Source organism: Astatotilapia calliptera, chromosome 7 (genome assembly GCF_900246225.1).
Source record: "Astatotilapia calliptera chromosome 7, fAstCal1.2, whole genome shotgun sequence".
Taxonomy (NCBI): domain Eukaryota; kingdom Metazoa; phylum Chordata; class Actinopteri; order Cichliformes; family Cichlidae; genus Astatotilapia; species Astatotilapia calliptera.
In genome coordinates, this window is record NC_039308.1 from 63447677 (window position 1) to 63466904 (window position 19228).

Consider the following 19228-nt stretch of genomic DNA (forward strand, 5'->3'; position numbering starts at 1 on the left):
ACAGCAAAACACAATGGCCTGCCATGCTGCATGGTGATGGACACACACACAGTATTAATACCACTTACAGTACATCCCCGAGTCAGACTAATATGTAGGCAGACATGAATACTGACAGGACAAACCAATCGCAGCTAGCTCTCACTGTTGCAGGGAAGGATTAGTTAGGAAAAAGACTTGAGTATGAGGACAGTGGCAGAGCAGACGGAGCATGGGTGTGGCATCCTTGCATGTTTAATGTGTTTGTTCATGTCACCCTGTCAGTGAGGCATATATGAAACAGTAGTGCTAATGTGTGTTTCTTCAATGAAGCAAGTTAAAAAAAAAGGAGAGAGAGAGAGAGAGAGAGAGAGAGAGAGAGAGAGAGAGAGAGAGAGAGAGAGAGAGAGAGGCTACGCATACGTGACTGCATGCGCGCCTGCCTTGCTGCTGCAAACTGAAGGGAGGATTACATCTGCACATGATGTAGTGCCAAAGGAGAGATAAAAGGCTCCTCTCCAACAAGCAACTCCAGCACTAGCGCTGAGGCACTGTGATTTTACACAAAACACCCAAATAAGTTAGGAAAAGCATTCTTTTCATTCACTTGTATAAAAAGACACAAAAGTATCAAACCAAAACACTGACCGTATTTATTCTTTAGAAGGTTCCAGTAAGGGCCAGCATATGACCTCTCAGACCCCTTTAAGACACTCTATCTGAACACAGCAGGAATCAAAGCGTTTATAGTTGTTCTGAGAAGCAGTTGGAACGAGGCTAGTGAGGTTGGAGTATTCTTCAAAGGGAATTTATACAATAATCACTGATATGCACTGGGGTTCTCAAGTTACTTCTGGCACGATGACAAAAGTTTACAGAACACATATCAAAACTTCTTTCAATAACAATTTTAAAAACATTGAAGGGAATTATTACTAAATTCCCTATAAAAAATAACAACAAACAAACAAGTGCATTGGGTAGATCTGCCCACTGCCTTCTCAGTGGAAAGAGAGAATGCAAGGGTTTTTTTTTTGTTTTTCTTTTGGGGTTTTTTTTGTGCGTACACATAGACACACGCACGCATTTGCCATTTACACCGAATGCTCGTTTTATTTTACAGTAAGCTTACCCACTGCTGGTGCACTTCCCTAGTCCACTTCTCTATTCTCATTTCACTTTTTTCTTCCTCTTTAGTCAATAGGTTGGTATACTTACAAAAAAATACAAGTACAAAACACAAAGACCAAATAAACACCCTCCCAAATGTAACTGAAAAAAATGAAAGGAAGAAAAAAATCCATTAGTCTGGTTGATGTGCACTTGCTGCATTTCAGCACAAAATGCTAAGCTCTGATTGACATGCAGGCCAGCTTCCCCTTGCCCTTCAGAAGTACTAATGCCACAAATCAGTGGCATTAGTACTGTATCAGTGTGAGCAACACACACTGATACAGTATTTCAGAGACAACAGACAAAATGTCACAGGATCAGAACCCATGAGAATACAAAGGCAAAGGGTTTTCTTCACGCTTAGCCAGTTCTAACCCTTGACTGACCTTCATTATACTTGAACACAGCACGCAACTCACCTCTTAACACTCACCGCACACAACGCAAAGTTTGCCAGGCAAGGCTAACATGAGGTTCAGTTATCACAAATGCTACACAGGTGCTAGACTAATATTTACACACTAATATCAACATCTTGTGGAAAAGATAAGAGTAAGGTAACAGCACCAGGCCAGTCAATGACACATATTCCAGTGTCGTACATTAACCTTAAACTAAGAGAAGGACAGATTAAAAGAAAACAACAACAACAGAAGAGTCTGACCCACAGTTACCTTGTTGAGATGAAAGCACATGAGGCCTGTTTGTTTTTAGTAATCACGCCTGGGAAGGCAGGGGAGTGGAAGACGTATACATGTTCTAACCTGTATGTTATTCATTTGCTCGACTGATATAACAACCATGAATCGCACATAGAAGTCTCAATGTGCTCACACAATGCATTTTCAGAAATTATCTGCTCGGTTTTCCAGTAGCCACACGCTTTGTTTTTTAAGTGACAAGAGATCCTGTAACTTACTTGCAGTTTGAGAGAAATTGTAAAGTTTAACTTCTTTTACTATGAACACGTTATTCTTCAATTAAGGAAGTTACTCAGTTGTCATTCTTAGAAAGAAAACCAGAACTGGCAAAAAACCTGTATTGGTAGGTCACACTTTGGAAAAAAACTGGAACTCAGATTTAGCCAAGAAAATTGCAACTGGTCCAAGCTCTAGTTTACGGCATGTTAAAAAAAAGAGTAAACATTCCCTGACATAGACTGGTGACGTGTGCAGGATGTAACATACCTTTTGAATATGACAACTGGGATAGGCTCCAGTGTCCTGTGACTCAGAACAAACAGAAGTTAATGCAAATACTTCTTGGATAGATTCAGCTTATGCCAGCTACACTGAGAACTGCATGTCACCAGACACAGAGATACACCTTAAATTTCACAACTTAAGAGTGGCCAGTCAACAACACTAGCAGCTACATTATTAGAGAAGGAAAAATGTTTCTGGAATTAATAAAATGAAATAGCCAAAATTCAACACAGACACATACAACAGTGGTTCGACCCACTGATGAAGGACACTGTGGAATGGTGTTCTTTTAGCTGTGTTCAGATTAAAAACAAAGCTTCTATTTTGGTCCATATAACTTCCAGTAATCTTAAATTGTATTCCAACACCTCAACACACATTGGCCCTGCTATGTGCCAGAGCCTCAAAATGCAGAAAGCCAGCATCAAACCAGCTGTTCTTAATACGATGGCACAGATTAAGTCCATACACTCCCCCATCTTTCCATTGCTCTATCCATCCTCCCTTCACTGCCCCCAGCCATGTTAACCGTCATTTTCCTGTAACAACTGGATGACCACATGACCTAGATGTATGAGCCGAACATAACATGCATTGACCTTTTTTTCTTTTACTCCTGCTTAGGGACTGCTCAAAAAGTTTATATTCCTATTATTTGAAAAGAACATGTATAATTTCTCATCCTCAGCCACATCACATGAAAAAAAAAAACACTGCTTAAAAACTGTCATGAAAGATGGTGAGGTATAAGGTCACATTTTGTCCAAATTCATTCTGCATATTCAACAAAAGTGAGAAGAAAAAGTTATTAAAGAAAACAAAAAACTCCTTAAATGTTGCAAAGCTTAGATTTAAAAGCGCTCTGTAATTTCCATCCTCAACTACAAGCTGACCCGGATATTTCAGCATCAATCAAGCATGTTTAAAATATATATATATATATATATATATATATATATATATATATATATATATATATATATATATATATATATATATATATATATATATATATATGTATATATAGTCAATGGTCAAAAGCTTCACGAACATTTAGAACTTCTTCCTGAATACAAAACACAAGGGTGCCTTAGAAACTGCTGATAACTACACACTGACTCTTTAAACAAACAATTTTAGCTATTGTGTTTAACAGCACATGAGAAAGGTAGAACTACTGCAGGTCTTCTGTCACTGTAGGAAACAAACAGAGACAGTCTAATTTTGTAACTGTGGGAGGATGTGTGGTTTAGTGTTCTATTCTGAGTGTTGTGGGGGTGCTGGCATATTTTAAGGAACTGAAATGGAGAAAATGCCTCCCAACCAGATTTCCCATCTAATCTTACCTTAAATGGGAAAGTCCACTTCGGTCTATAAAAGACTGGGGTGGTCCCTACCCTATTTTAAGCAGCAAGGTGAACAGTTGCACCCTATGGTAGTATTTTATGTGCTTATATTATTCTTCCCGATCACTTCAGTTTATGTTAAGGTCGGGAAAGCTATCAAACATTATAAGTTATTTCCCTGGCCTGCTAAGAAGGGCTTAGGATTTGCCAGTTAGTCAAAGAGTTTCAAATGTTCCCAGTGCTTCAGGTTAGACTAGCAGAACATCAAACCATGATAAACACAATTTAGAACAGAGGCTTCTGTCATGAAGGAGTAAAGAAGACCAGGAGTCCCTACAAAGGGGATGGCTGCAAACTTTAGAGACTTAAGAAAGATTAACCCAATAGATTTATCTGTAAATTGAAATTGAACCACTTTTTTGGTTTTATCAAAACAACTACAGATCCAAAACATATTCAGTGTGAAAAGTCAGACTCAGGCCAACAATCGCTTTCCACATTTCCACTCTTTTCACAGACGTATTATTCTATAGAAAAACGTAACCTCTACCGACCTCTACCTTTCAAAACAACAAGTAAATTAACCCTGTCTTCTTGTTGCTTAGTGTGGATGTGTGTGCATGCACGTGTTTTTAACATGACTGATTAAAAAAATAAATACATTTAAAAAATAATCATCACAATAATTCAAAGAAACGAGGTGTCTAGAGAACACTAACTAGCAGTTATTTCTTTTCAGAAACTCCAGACTGACATTATACAAAAACAATTGCAGTTTTTGTTTTTGCTTTCACAGAATAAGTCTGACTAAGAAAGCAGGTCCTAAGACACACACTGGAGCCATATTTGACCTGGCAGACAGATCAAGCCAGCTGGCTCCATATATGCTGGATCCAGGCCAGGGGATGCAGTGTGTGAGAAGTAGCCTTGGGCCAGCCTTGATGGAGAGAAAAAAAAATGTGGACATCAACAATCATGCAAACGTATATGGACATGTGCATGTAAACAGAGGGCCTAGCTTACTATTTCAACTGTCAGACGACCTCAATAATTGACTGTGACATGCTGCAGTCTTGACTTTGACTTGTTCTGACACGCTCTCCCTTGCTTTCTTTTTTCTGATGTTCCTCCTCTTGAAGCTCATGTACAATGCTGCTTTAGCATGATTAAGGATGTTGCTGGTGACGGTGAGACTAACCTGACATATTAATGGATCTAAAAAAGTATGTGAAAATTAACATCTGCAGATTGACACCTCAATAAGGTACGTGCCCCAGCACATACAACACAAACACACTAACAAAATAACTCAAACATGATTAAGGCCGACTAGGAGAGAAGCCACGTGCAAAGATAATGAAGATTTATTTTAAAGAACGAAAACAATCATAGCATTTTAGAGACGCTAAAAAGGTTCACTTCAAGCCCTCTTTAAGTAGCGTTCAAGTTTTACCGCCTTATGTACAAATCCTTCTGTTCAATCTTGTGCCATTTAGTTTCTGCTGTTTGTAAACACCGAACTTTCACTCATCATAACTAGCACATGTATTTTAAGATATCTGTGTGTGACCTATTAAAAAAAAAAAAAATACAAATAACTTAAGTGAGAACTACGCCCAACAAGCTGTGTTGGGAAGGTTACTTTTAAAATGTATTCCACTACAGATTACAGAATACATGCCCCAAAATGTATTTTGTAACATAATCTAGGGCTGCTCGATTATGGCAAAAATGATAATCACGATTATTTTCACTGAAATTGAGATCTTGATTATTTGACGATATTTATTTAACCCTTTAAGACCTACTATAGAACCAAGTCTGCCAGAGCTTATATTATTTTTTTACATGTTGTAGTGCCATTTGTGGGAGCATTTCAAGTTGCTATACAACTGTTATAGCCCATATTTTAATAATATGTATGCATTAAGTCCATAGTAACTACATTAATTGCAAAAAAGTGCAATAAACTACAAAAAAATTGAAAATCGTTTTTGTTTTTTTACATATATATTTCTACTTGGAGAACTTTAAGAGGCTTATCCCTCAAAACTTTAAATACAAAAAAGTTGCAAAAAATAGTTTACAACAACAGGAAATTTATTTTGAGTGTCTTCATAGTTTTATTTTGGCGATGCAGCAATTTTTATATACTGCAGGAAAAACAAAAAACAATCCTATGATGCAAATTTGCAAAGAAAACAGCAGGTGCATCAAAATAAACTATTTCCAGCAGTGCAATTCGAGTTCTAAGCATCCCAGCAACTATTCAGAAAAGTCAAACATGACCAGTATAGGCTTTTAAGGCCTACAAGTAAAAAACTACATTTTCCACGAAAATGACATCACTTCCGGTTTCGGGCAGGAAATGGCGGACATGCGATAGTTTGCGTTTCTGTCGTTTTCATTGTGGGAAGTGTTAGGAACAGCTGATCGGATCAGCAAAGCGTGTTTCTGGAATATTATGTTTTTGTTCCTGCAAACGCTTTTTATGCAATTTTTGCAAAGCTTTATGTGGAAGGAAACTGTGACCGAGGACAAGCTGATGGCATCAGATGTAAGTACAACTCCTCTGGTTTCATATGCAAAACTAATTATTGCGCTAGCTTACACGGTTCAGGTTCTACAGGGATTTAAAAATAGTTACACAAAACGGAGCGTGCTGCTCTGACCGGCTAAAGGGTTAACAATAACAATGTATTGAATAATGACTTTAAAAAATAATATAAAATAGTGTGCAACACCACTGAAGTTTTTTTTTACCTCTCTTTTCAACCAACGGCAGTCACTCTCCTCTCCAAATAACTTCTGCTTAGCTTTCCGAGCTTCCCTCGGGTCCTCTTAATCAGCGGTCTCCAACCTTTTTTGCGCCATGGACCGGTTTATGCCCGACAATATTTTCACAGACCGGCCTTTAAGGTGTCGCGGATAAATGAGGGAGGGGCTAATAATCGGCTCAGTCATTTTTAATGATCATTGAAAGCCCAGATCGTAATCGTGATTAAAATTCGATTAATTGAGCAGCCCTAACGTAATCCATTACGTTACTCAATGAGAGTAATGTATTCTGAATACTTTGGATTACTTAATATATTATCATGCTTTTTACAACTACATGAATGTACTATTGCTGTGTGAATTATTACTTTTACTGAAGGTTACTCGCCATACCAATAGCAACTAGATTTTTAAATCTTAATATAAAATGAGTGACAGTAGGTGGACATTAGGTAAGGCTGCAGTTTTTGCAGCGATCTCGTATAGAAAACTATCCGTATATAAAACAGGTCCGCGGCTCCAAACCGTAGTAAAGGGATCTCTGGCTAATACGTCGGGTTCATGTCGGGCTCGTAGCTGAAAACTAGCTTTACTTTGTTGTCTGGGTCAACTTGTGTTGAAAGGCTGCTCCAAAGGAACTTATTGTTTCAGAGAAAAACACGAAAAAAGTGTACAATCGAGTCTTAAGCTTACTTACAACTTGCCTAATCAGGCACAGTCTTTTTGGCTGCAGTGGTTATTATTATATTTACATGCTTCCATCTCCCGCTTCTGGTCGGTGACAACTTGTACTTTTCCACTCTCCTTTTTCGCCCTCCCTCGCGCTCACAAACACATAACAGGTATGGCAGTGCAGTCTCCCTGCAGCACGGACTACACTGCCCATGAAGCTACATTCTTTAGGGCAATGTAACACTCTGCCTATTGCCTTCATATTAAATTATTTTTGTGAATAACTTTTAAAAATATTTCTTCACGTCATTATGAAAGCCGCAAGTAGTGGTGACATGGGCCACGAGATTGAGACACAGGCATTAGAGCGTCTTAATGCGTGTTTTGTTTGGGGCGTGGAAACCAAAAATAGAGAGGGCACAGCCGAACATATGAAACAGGAAAATACCGCCGTGTAAGCTTTTTATATCAACAAAGTAACTGTATTCTGAATACCACCTTTTTAAATGGTAACTGTAACGGAATACAGTTACTCATATTTTGTATTTTAAATACATAACGGCGGTACATGTATTCCGTTACTCCCCAACACTGCCAACATGAGATTGCATTGGTAATCCACAGATGCTATGTGTATTACCTGTGCCTACGTGTTATAGCTGTGTGTGTTGTCACCATATGGCAGTGTGCATATGGAGCTGGTAATATGTGCTACTTTTGTTGTCTGTGCTGGTGTTGCTACGTTAGCTTGGCCCGTGCTACAGAGAACATCTTTTTAAGTCATAATAGACAAAGAATCTTTCATCGAGTTAACACTCAACTTCCCAAAACCCCTCTCAGAATAGCCATCAAAGTTCAACAATGAATCCTGCATATCTAGCATAGTTGGGCTGCTAACATAAAACCTGGTGGGTGATGTTTTCAGTCACTGGGAAGATTTGCTTGGGGGAGATACTGTACTGTACTTTACCAGCCTTTGCTAGCAAGAGCCATTTCAGGTTGATACAATGCCAGACTATGTCTGGGAAGAAGATGGGTCAACAGCATTTTACTTTGAAACTACAGGACCAACCCCAGTTTTAACTGTCCTAATGTCTTAAGATGGAATGCAAAGGCCAAATGCTTTGTTTTTTCTCCCTTCCTAATAAAGCAGGGTGAAATGAGTGAAGTGAAACAATGCTGAATGTTCTTTACCTTGTTGCTAAAGGAGGGATGTCAAACTCATTTTACATCTTTGATCTTAAGTGGTCCAGATCAGTGAAATTCTCCTTTCTGTCAATATCAGTAAGTAAGCTTAATCCCTGAGATATGTTTTGTATAAGAAAAATATGTGCAATTTTAACCTTATATCTCAGTTTTCAACCTAATATAGAAACTGTTGTATTTAAAAAAAAAAAAAAAAAGAAAAAAAGAAATATGTCAGCACAACTCTTTGGGCTTAAATGTTGACTGTAATATAATTATAAAGCATGAAGGTTTTGTTAATTCGCAGAAAATAGGTTTTTTTAAAAGTTTTGACCCATTGTAATAAAGATACATTTTTATAATTGATTATTTTTTCCTGTCATTTAATCTATTACTAAATTCCTTTTATGTAGTTTGAACAATCATGGGGAGAGAATTTAATTGTAGAGACTGAGCAAGGAAAATTTCACCCCCTGGACCTTATGTTTGACACCCATGGTCTAAAAGCTACAAAAACACTTGAGTGTAGTTAAGTTTAGTGTGCTGTGTGGTAGTAAGTATGATAAAACAAGTAAAAAAAGCAATGGGTGCATAATTATTGATAATAAACGGGATAAGAAGTACAGACAAAAAAAAATGACCCCACATATTAACACATATGTATTCTATATTTAATCTAAACTCTGGCTATGGGAAGCCAAGCCTCCACCACTGCAATCTTATAACCTAGGTCCTTCTTCACATTGTTAAATGAAAACTAAAATAAAAAAAACTAAAAAAAACAAAGTCAAAATATGCAGTTCAAATGAGAATGAATTTATTGTCAGTGGCATTCTAATCATATCTGTCCTTGCCTTCTGTTCAGTTCCAAGTCTCTGCATTTCTATTCCAAAAAAAGAACTAAAGCCATGAAAAAGCAGTCAGTGTGAGCCAATTTTCTTATCCCTTTGCATCTTGAATTAAATATTACTGCACCACAAATTAGATACAGTCTTTTGCTCTACTTCAACTTGCTGTGGTGAATTAAATGCCCTGCAGCTTTAGAACAGCATTTTTATAGCACCAAACCCTTTTCTGTACGAAAAGGTAACGATAAGCTGTAAGAAACCTCAAAAATTAAATGAAGAAAAAGATAAGCCAGCCTCAGTCGCTAATTTGTGCAAAACAGTGTTCTTATCTTGCACCCCAAAAATGTGCACACTAACTTTTTTTTGGATTCATTTAATGTGTGCATTGGCTAAAGTTGCTCTTATCACTGCATGTAATCAATCAGAATCATGCCAACACATATTTATATATAGGAATCTATTTAGCTCAAGCTGTAACATAGAGAAAGTGGTTAATTTTAGTAGCATCGGATTTTTGTTTCCTTTAATTAATTTCTTTATATGTTATTTATAACAACGGCAGAGTTTGTTTTTGAGCCTAAATGAACCTGTGTGATAAATCAGCACAGGTTATGAGCTTGGCTAAGTGTGGACCTCAGGGGACACTGTCTCTCTCTGCTGGAGAGACAGGAGGTGTGAGGGACTGGAACAAAGATGCCTGCCAGCAGAGAGAGGGAGGCTGCGTGGCTTAAGATGTCAAGAGATAACGGATGACAAGGTGTCAGATAGATAACGGTAATGCAAAAAACAACCCAGAGAGCAGATGAGGGCAGAAGCTGATTGCAGATTCCCTGTATTATAATATTCCAAACACCAAATTATGTCTCATACTTTCTGCAATAAATAATCCATTTTCACTGGAATGTCTGTTTTCAACCTGATAAAACTCTCCTACTTCTGCTGATTTCTTACCAGCTTGGTATGTCATGGCCAAAAGATGAACCGACTGATAGTCAGTACAATAACTGAAAGAAGTGTTAGAGCTACGTGACTTCATCAATGAACAAACAGGAGAAAATGCAAATGCTCCAGGGAAAATAAGCAGTAAGGTTAGAGTTCCATGCAAGTTTTGAGCCTGCGCTGTTACACACTGTTCACTTTAAAAACACTTATGCCTGATCAATGTTGCTGGCTAGATATCTACATGGTCAGTGCATTCTGGTTTACAGGAAATCTAGACAGCAAAAAACACAAGCAAATTAAAGCACAGCTTCTGCAAAGCTATATGTACTGCTGTGCAAAAGTCTCAAGCCAAAGGGAAAAAGATGTAGCAATTTATTGAAATGTGCAAACATAAATGGAAATAGTGTGCATAAGGTAAAAACAGAGTTTGTGCAACTCTAACAGACTTGAAAGTCAATATTTGACACCTTTATTCTTCAAGCTTTACTGTCATTTCTTTTAAGTTGTCTTCAGGAAAGGTTCTCCAGACTTCTTGAAGGATATTCCAAAGCTTTCTTTGGATAGCAGCTTCCTTTTGCTCCATTTTCTGTCAAAATGATCCCGTGCTGGTTCATTAATGTTAAGTTCAGGCTCTTAGATGGCTGATTTATTACTAATAGAAAAAGACACAGTGGAACACTTTCCAAGTATGCTTTTAGTGCATTGGCAGCATGTTTCCATGGCTCCTTCAAAGGTAAATATAAAGAAATGAAGGGTGGCTTCAGACTTTTGCACAGTAGTGGACACATGAAATAAGAGATTTTGTTTACATCTATGAGCCAACTTTCAGGTATTGCATAATTCCTTTAGCTTCAGGCAAAGCAGTTTTTATGTACTTCCCTGTCCTCTACGATAAAACTAAGAAGCAAACTTGCAACCAAAAAAAACAAACAATTTTTCTTAAACCTCCAACAGTACAAATGCTGAATGAGAGCACTGTTTAAATTAATCAACACTGAATTTGTTGGAATCATCTTCACAAAACTGAGTTACAAAGTCCCTGACCTGCTACCCTCCTCATATCAGCATGGAGCTCCTTTAATTCTTCGTTCCAGCAGTGAGGAACAGTAAAAGAGAACAACAAGCAGAGTTCAAAACAACTTTTACAAGCTGCAAAACTCGTTTTCTGGGACAAAAAAAAATGCTGCTTGCAGTTCACTCTGTACTGGACCCCTGGGTGATCTCATATGCATACTGAATGGACAGTGCCACAGCTTGTGGTTTGTAAAGCATTTAATGAGAAGTAATTGGGTCAACCTGCTACAAGTTCCTCCCTTTGTCCAAACAGTCACTTGATAGTCCCGTCACATGAGGAATTAAATTAACATAGTGTAATGAGGGCAGACTACACTTCTGTTCATCCTGCCCAGTATTTAATTGAATTATACTGAGAGACCAAAAAAAGGAAGAAGAAGAAGAAAAAAAAATAGTGTTGTACAGCCATAAATAAAAATGCAATTTACTGTACGAGACCTCATTTAACCAGTTTGTCACGGATATAAATCCCACATATGACACAAAGGACAGTAAAAAGCAAGACTATGCACATAACTGGAGAAGAACTGCATCATGTTATAGTCAGGAGGTTTGTCCTTTGAAACACTTCAGGGGAAATCAACAGATGAACACTTCTCACAGATCGTCCATCCACTTTGTTTTCTCGTCTCTCGTCTGTCACCTGCCCTCTTTCTGTCTCCCCATCAATCCCACAATAACGAACACTTACGATGCTGGCAGGAGCTCTCAGCTATTCACTGACACAAACAGCCGGAGTACTAATCATATCCTCAAGTCTTTGCTAATGTTTTATAGTAATACTTCAAACTCTTTACTTCGATAGTTTTACACATGCCTTAATTATGTTTAGCCTAGTAAACAGTTTCTGTTTTATTTGCCAATGTGCAAGAACCTCAGCCACTTAGATTTATAATGGCACTGTAACTGAACTGCGTGCACATAGTGGTGCATCATTTCTGCTCATATTATGCTGTTTCATACCGAGTAGGCAGTTCTTATAGGGCTCCACGCGTCACCAATACTCTGGCCTCTCTTCAAATCACGAGAAGCACAATAAATATACATCACATTTACTGAGTATTGTTCTCATTAACTTAGGTTTTATTTTGTTTATTAAACAAGACTGTCGGGTGCTATTTTCTCTGAATGGTGTTCTACAGTAGTCAATGCAGATGCCATTATCAGCTCTCCTTAAATTTATTCTATCTGACAACCAATTTGGATTTTATTTGTTCTTTAATTACTGCAAGGTCAGCTCCTGATTGTATAACTATTCTTTGATGAAATGACTCCAGGCAAACATTGTGTAACACTGAAGTTAAATTAAGTTAAATTAAGTTTTATTGATCCCTGCAGAGAAATTCATTTGATGCATTTAACCCGTCCTAATAACTAGGATGAGTTTGGCACCAGGGGACCAACTCTACTTCTCTAGCAAGGTTTTGTTGAAGAGCACTTTGAAAAAATTAATTTCGCTGATAAAAGGAAAGTCACGCAGGAGACAGAAAAAACAAAACAAACAAGAAAAAAACCCACATGCAAACTATATATAGAAAGGATCGGCAATGGATGGTGATCAATCTCAGGACCTTCATGTTTTGAAAGGTCAGTTCTAACCACTAAGCCTGTGAACACTAATGTAGAACATTAAATCAACCATGTTATGCTACATCCAGTAATTTGTCGCTCAAAGCAGCTTGTTTTTAAGCATTAAGAAAGCCTAAATATTGATTTCATCCCACTGTTAACAATTTCTATATTTTTAAAAAAAGAAAAACCTTAATTGTTATGGTCTTTTGTTATTTGGCTGGAAATTTAGACGATTAGATTTTTGTGTGAAAAATCTAACAGGTTAAATGTGCAGCATTTGGCATTTCAGGACTTTCCTACAACACATCTTCATCATTCAAGCATACTTAACTTTAGATTTGAACTGACAGAGATATTGGATACAGAATATTACAACAGTCTGCCTTCTCCCCACTTGAGTAAACAAAAATGTGATCACCGCCCTGCGTGTGTGGAATGACTGAGACAAACAAAGCTGAGGTGGCAGAGTGGAAATGTTGAGAAAATTGCATTCATGTTCCACTTCTATGCCATAAAAAGCTCTTGTGTTTCTCTCCTTGTACACTTTACATCTTTACCCAGTGTGTATTGTGATGCAATCTGGTGTTAAAATGATAATCATATAGTTTTTGGATAATTTACTCTCCACAAAAATAGTTGTCAGAAGTAGGAAATATTAATTCTACTAAATTATGGTGTAAAAGTGGCTGCATGTGAGTTAATCAGGAACAGTTAATAGATTTCAAATCCAAATTGCAACTGGACTCAATACATGCAATTAAACTGCAAAAGAGCCAAGTAAGTATTTATTTTTTTTAGTTTAATTAAGTAACTTGGCCCAATCACATCTAATAATTTCATGTTTGATTACTCTGTATTCTATGCAAGTCACAAAGACAAAAATAGTTGGTACAATTCTAACCAGTCAGTATTTGGTATGATTATCTTTATTCGTCAACACAGTCTGAACTCTTTTAGGCAAACTTCCTTGCAGTTTCATGAAGGATAAGAAGAAGAATCGCTGCTTTTTGTTCCATTCTCTTAAGAAGTCAACACCACACTGTAGGGCTGTGGTATATCATAATGTCTGTGATAACATGGATACATTTTTACATGATAGCCCCATTTCACAATATCCATGATATAGCAACACAATTTGATTATTTCCCTAGCATGCCCCACAACACAAACAACACATAAATCCAGGTGTTGCCAAGTTTTTGGCTAATAGCTCTTTGGCAATCACCTCACTGTTGCAAAACACTCTTTTGTGCTTGTCAAATTGTGCCATCTTTGGCATTTTTTCACTGAATCAGCTAAAGAAATGGGAACAAATGGGACCACTTTAAAAATTAGAAGAAAGTCTGGCTCCTTGAAAGCAAAATATAAAGATTGGCTCACATATTATTGTATTACAATGAATACTGAACTAAAGCGTGACTTGAAAAATGCATATATTTCGCAAGTCAAATCATAATTGTGTTATCTGTGAGAGAAATAGTTAAATATTTTCCCGCTGACTGTTCAGCCATGGAGTAAGCTGCTAGGTACCGGATTTGTCTGGTTAATGTGTAATTTGCTGTTAAAGCACATGCTCCAAGCACATGCCAACGTAAACAACTTTAGCATGGCTGAATCTCTGAGCTTTTCCGTACTGAACCGAGTTGGCCTCTTTTTATAACTACCACCCTAGGGCTACACAGACACACAAAGCAGTACCTCTAACCTACATAATGACAACACAATTTCAGCACACTAAAAGTAAAGTAAGATTACTGTGTTATTATTATTATTATTCCCACAACATCAAAGTGACATTTTTCACAGTAACAAGGCTACATTTGTTAAGTAAATAAAAATCCACGGTCACCCTTTCTAGACAGATGTGCAAAAGAGCTAAGTGAAATCTGTAATTTGTACAGAAAACGTGTACAAAGATATTTTTATCCTTCCAGGAGAGACAAAAATACACAGTGTAATACAGAAGACTGAAAAAAGCCAGTAACTAGTAATTACATCCTGCCTCTGTATAAGAGACCACCATGTTCCCCAGGCAAACTGCCTGTTTTAGGGCTTTGCCCATCTCTCAGAAGTATCCATCTGAGGCCAGCTGTCCTTGTGAAACCTCACTTATTCCCCTCTGAACCAAGCGAATCAGACACACCCTGTAACCTGCTGATCTCACTTCTAACGGTTTCTCTTCTTCTAAAGTCACATGGTGTACAAACTCTAGTGCACACAAACATAGAACAAACACAGACTTTACTGCTCTAGCCAACACTTTGATCAAATAGCTGTAGACAGGGAATATTCTACTTAAATGTAATAAAAACTGGCTGAAACAGAGAGTCTGCTTCACACCTTAAGAGATGTGCCCTACTTCTGCTCAGAAAGTGAGTTATCCCTCCTGGCAACGCTGGGTAAAAATGTGCTCGCATTGGTGTCAGATATTGAAAGCAGGGTGATGGACTGAGAAAATCAGTTCACAAATTTAAGTACATTTAAGTACAATTAAAGTACTCAAGCACATGCAAGCTTGGACGGTAACATGCTAACAGCACACACAAACCATTTGACTAACTGAAGCTAAAACAGATGGCTATCCAATTTAGCTAAGTGTATTCATTACTAAGAAATTAAAGAGTGGGCCAGCAGCTGAAAGCTCAACTTACCTTTCACCTGAGCCCCAGGAGACACTGCATCCAGAAGCTTTTGTTGAATCAGCCTGTCTCACCTGCAGAGATGCAAAAGTTAGAATAAGGTTTCACTTTAACTCACACAGTACAAACGCTCAAACCTGCCTCACCCCCAACGTCTCTCCCGCTAATGCTCCTCCTGGTCACACCACTGTGTTAGAGCCCCACCCCACTCTTTCCCAGTCCTTATTTCAATAAGTCAGAACAAGCCTGCACCTTTAGCTAAAGTTGACTTGTAATACAATTATGGATCAAATTTCCCCCTCAAAAAAGATCAATGAAAAGAAAAGATTCAATGCTGATACTGTCAATCCCATTTTGTTGGAAAGGAGATTGTGTTTACCAAAACATAAGGAACACAGTCACACTATCATATTTATGGAGAACTACTTCTGTTACACTAGATAAACACACACCCCAGTATGATGTGAATCCAGGAAGACGTGAGGCAAGATAGCAGGAATATGGCTGCAGACAGTTCAATGTCCACATAAGTGAACTTAATTTGATGTTACACATTTACATTCACTCTCATTATTTACAGCTAAAAATTGTGTTTTCACCTCCCATTCTTACATTTGTTTTCCCTTGAAATCCCTTTGAATCACTTTTCTTGAAAAACCTGTCTATTCACACACAACTGGGACATGTGATAAGTCACAAATCTACAAACGAAAACACACACAAGCATCAGTTTGCAAAGCAGCACTGCACTACATATACCCCTAATACATGCAATAAAAAACTGAGAAAATGCATGTATCTGTGCAGATTACACCAATGTTAATAGACGTAATGGTAGTGCAACAAGTGAAAAAACAGGGTGGTCAGGAGTGGTGGAATCTGCGCCTTTAAAATCCTGCTGCTTAGCAAACGAGGAAGCCATAACACTTGAGTACATCTAACCTAAATAAGAAGTGAACTGAAAGAGAATCGCTGAGCTAACAGCACTTGAGGGACAAAGACAAAGAGGGGGGCGAGATCAGGTCAAACACGCACAGCCAATACAAAAAAAGCTGAAAGAAAAATACACAAGGAATGAGTAATTTAGCTTGCCCCCTTTTTTTTTGCTTTAAAGACAAGAATCATGAAATGCACAACATGTACAAACAATGCAAACCACAAGTGAAGTAAGACACCGTGGCCCAGAATGTGTCATGGTTTCAATGGAAGAGTATTTGTTCTCGGGACCAATTCACAGTGCAATAAAGTTAACTGCATAACACATAAAAACTACACTATTACAACTTGGGATTGCACTTAACTCATGACCAAAGGCCAAGAGAAAAGTGTAAAGAACGGACAGTTTATATGCAACACTCTTACTAAAGAGACTCACAGTGTACGATGTACTTCTTTGTTTGGCGCATATCACATTCATACATAGTGGGCCAAATATAAGTCAGAAAGAGAGCAATCACTATCCCTACAATTACAAACAAACAGTGCTGAATAGAATCTAACCAGCAAATTGTATGCTAGTCTTCACAGAAGCAGCTAATTAACATTTATTTTAAGGCATTGTGGGTATGCCAGCATTCATAGCAGAAAGTCAGGCTGGGCTTGTAAGCAATGATAGGAAGGTAACATGTGTAAGAAAGAGATTACAGATGAAAAAATGCAATTAGTGATGGATTTGAACTAAATCAAATGATTGCTGTCTTGCTTTAAACATTTGAAACTAAATATTTGAAACTACATTAAAACACCACAGCAACATTCATGCATTTGTCTATGATGGTCCTCAGTCATCCAGGTCATTGTAATCGAAGGAGCTTGGAAAAGACCTTGACTTGACATTAGAACTGAAAAAGCTTCTCAGATAAGAGGTGAAACGTCTTCAAGCAACTTAAAGAAGTCCAGACGCTTTTCTTTCCAAGCTCCTTAGATTCATGCATTTGGTTTTTACAGCACTTCCTTCAGGAAACAACTTTTACACAGTACAGTGATATTAAGCCTCTGTTGTGATTTTAGAAGGAAATATTTTAAATTTCCCTACTGAAAACTGAAAAGATTTCCAATGACATAGCTCTCTGCTTTGGCAGCTATGCCAAAGTGCCAAACTCAAGTTGCTTAGCAACTTGAATTGAGTTGATTGGTTGATGAGGGGCAAAGATCACTGCAGTGCAAAAAGATGCAAAGCAACAAAATTATTCTGATTCTAGATCCTTTACATTGCACATTAAAAATGTTTGATTCATTGCATCTTGTAATTTCATAGCATAATTCTGTTGCATGTAACCAGTTCTCCAGATCAGCCAGACTTGCTTCAAATCAATATAAAAATAGGAACAGTGTGAATAATAACTAGACTAGAAATAGGTTTTCCAACTTGATATAGTACTGGCTGTAACATTATAGCCAACCCATGAAACATTAACAATGTCTGCCATTCCAACTGAAAATATTTTATTCATCTTTGCCCAATAAACCAAAGTTCTGGACTTACTGTAACAGCTGTGCTTTAAAACCCTTCACTTCCTCTAGGAGTCTAAAAATCCACCTTTTTATCCTGTCAAATTGAACTGTCTATCCTGTAACAATCTTGAACAGTTCTGCTGACTTGAGGTCATCATTTTCCTAAAGATTAAATGGATACAAATAGTCCTCACTTGTACTTGTGTTGGTACTTTTATCACGTCAGACAGCCTTCGTAAGGAAGGCCTCTTATCAGCAGCCTCCTTCAACAACCCTCATCTCTGACCATGCAAACCCACTTAGGTAAACATAAGGCCACAAAGGATTTTGCTGTGACCATAGCTAGACATCAACAGTCAGATATAAAGTTAGCTACTGTCTTTTAAGTGAAATGTCAATTTGACAAAGACTTTCACTTAACGTTGAATTTGAGACTATGATCCATATGAGCATTGGGTAATAGAGGCAGGTATTTAAAAATGTTCTTTGGTATACGGGAACTGTCTGTCCAGTGAAGACAGATAGCACAGATAAACAGAACATAACCTTCTATCAACACATAAAAATCAGTCTGCTGAGACACAGAGACACAAAGTGAGGACTCACTGTCTGTTATGGTCACAATTTAAACTCAATGCAAAATTTGGCTCTGGGTCTAAGGCCACTTAACATTAAGTGTATTCATGTCGCTTAAAGACCAATGTACTAATCGCATGCCATCCTACTTTGGGGTCTATTGTTTGAGCAGTCTGGTATAAATCAGGGGCATCACAAACTGGAAAAAATCACAGTTCAATCCAGCAAAATGGGACCAGCTCAGCGTCGTGCACCTGAAGTCGAGTGTTTTGACAGATGCATGAAACTATACATGTTTAGACATAAGTTGAAACTGCCGTAATTTTCTTTGAGAGTATTTATTACATAGCGTGCTGCAGGGAAAAGCCTGTTTTAAGGTTTAGGTTTTTTAGCTTCTTTTTTTGTTTTTTAGAGTTAGATGGGAGCATTTATCAATTTAATCTCTGTGCCTTCAACAAAAAGATGAGAGCAAGATTTGTTTACATAAGGACAGAAAAGCAGAAGCAGAGAGGAATGCTAGAAGCAGACTCACATAAACACTGCAGGGCGTAAGGCAGCACAGATAAAAGCTGCAGCAGTGATTCAACAACCTCCTATGAACAGCATAGATTTTTTTTCCCTGCGTGACACTCAATCACTGTTGGAAACCACTGTAATGGCATAAATCATACTATTCATGATCAATAGCTTTTAAAGCAATCTCTCCTAAAAGTGTAGTGTAGTGTCACTTTAAGACTGAAGTCAGATGATGGTCCCGTGTCATGGAAATCACCCATCGTCTCGGA

The 19228-nt window shown here is 37.7% G+C and overlaps 1 protein-coding gene across 1 annotated transcript in view; it reads right to left on the bottom strand.

Annotated features, from left to right (window-relative positions):
- The window catches only part of osbpl5 (oxysterol binding protein-like 5), a 46932-nt gene that overhangs the window by 22900 nt on the left and 4804 nt on the right, over positions 1 to 19228 (bottom strand). Inside the window, exon 2 of the mRNA XM_026176484.1 lies at positions 15426 to 15487. The gene's annotated coding sequence lies outside the window, so the exon portion shown is untranslated. The remainder of the gene's footprint in view (positions 1 to 15425; positions 15488 to 19228) is intronic.